The sequence below is a fragment of the Myotis lucifugus genome, unplaced genomic scaffold, assembly GCF_000147115.1.
Source record: "Myotis lucifugus unplaced genomic scaffold, Myoluc2.0 scaffold_95, whole genome shotgun sequence".
Lineage (NCBI taxonomy): Eukaryota > Metazoa > Chordata > Mammalia > Chiroptera > Vespertilionidae > Myotis > Myotis lucifugus.
Window position 1 is genome coordinate 1,664,973 of NW_005871143.1, and position 1,229 is coordinate 1,666,201.

Below are 1,229 nucleotides of genomic sequence, written 5' to 3' on the forward strand. Positions count from 1 at the left end.
GACTATACATATTTTATATAGTAATATAGTAATGTTTATAACATACTATTTAGTGAAAAAGTGAGGCAATAGGCTTTGTATAATATGACATACATCCTCATTATGTTTTTTTTAATATATTTTATTGATTTTTTACAGAGAGGAAGGGAGAGGGGATAGAGAGCTAGAAACATCTGATGAGAGAGAAACATCGATCAGCTGCCTCCTGCACACCCCCTACTGGGGATGTGCCCGCAACCCAGGTACATGCCCTTGACCGGAATTGAACCTGGGACCTTTCAGTCCGCAGGCTGATGCTCTATCCACTGAGCCAAACCGGTTTCGGCTCTCATTATGTTTTTAGAATAACATTTACATGTGTGTGTGTATATATTATATATGCATCTTTTTAACGTAGAAAACAATTTCACATGTTCAGGGAAATTACCAGTAAATACAAAGACAATTTTCCTGAGCTATTTTAGAGTAAATTGCTGAAAGCTTGTTCAGTCCCTGGAATTGGAGAAAGGGGAGGTGGCTGCCATGGAAATGGCCTGCACTTCAAAACTGGAAAGCCCAGGATGTCTGAGATACAGAAATGGACCCTGCAGCCATCAGCCAGACTGGGTCACCTTGAGAGGAACTCCTCCCAGAGGGTTGCTTGGATAGGCCAAGTGACCACAGGAGCAGGTGGGCCTGCAGAAAGCAGGGAACCAGGGCAGCTCACCCTGTATTGGAGGCACTGCCCGTTTCAAGGAGTCTCAGGGTAGGTGAGAGGTTTGTGGCCATGGAATTGCCTCCAATAGAACCACTAAGGAGCCCAGGAGAGAGGAAAGTCAGCTTTTGGATTCTGTCCCACCCAGAGGGCAACATACTACAACAGTTCTAGGAGCCCTTGTGCCACTCACCTCTTCTCCTTACCCCAACCTGCAGCCTTGAAGGAACCAGATGCTGCCTGAGGGTGGGGAATGAGGAGAGGGGAGGAAATGAGAGCTGGCCACTCCCTCTCCCCTCAACCCCAACCCCAGTTTCACACCTCTAACCTGGAGCCAGGACCCAGATGCAACAGGTGATTAGCTGCATGAGACTTTGAACAGAACTGGAACCAGTTTGAAGAGGCAGAGGTAAAAAATAACAAAACTATTTTCTGCTGGTATTCTTTTGAGCTTCTCTGATAAATTGAATACATATAACATAAAAGATAATATTTAGTTTGAGCATGAAATCTATCTCTAAATATAAGAATTCTG

At 44.5% G+C, this 1,229-nt stretch overlaps 1 pseudogene; it reads right to left on the bottom strand.

The window, feature by feature from the left end:
* LOC102419209 overlaps window positions 1-768 on the bottom strand; it is a 2,104-nt pseudogene extending 1,336 nt beyond the window's left edge.
* Window positions 769-1,229: the final 461 nt, after the last annotated feature.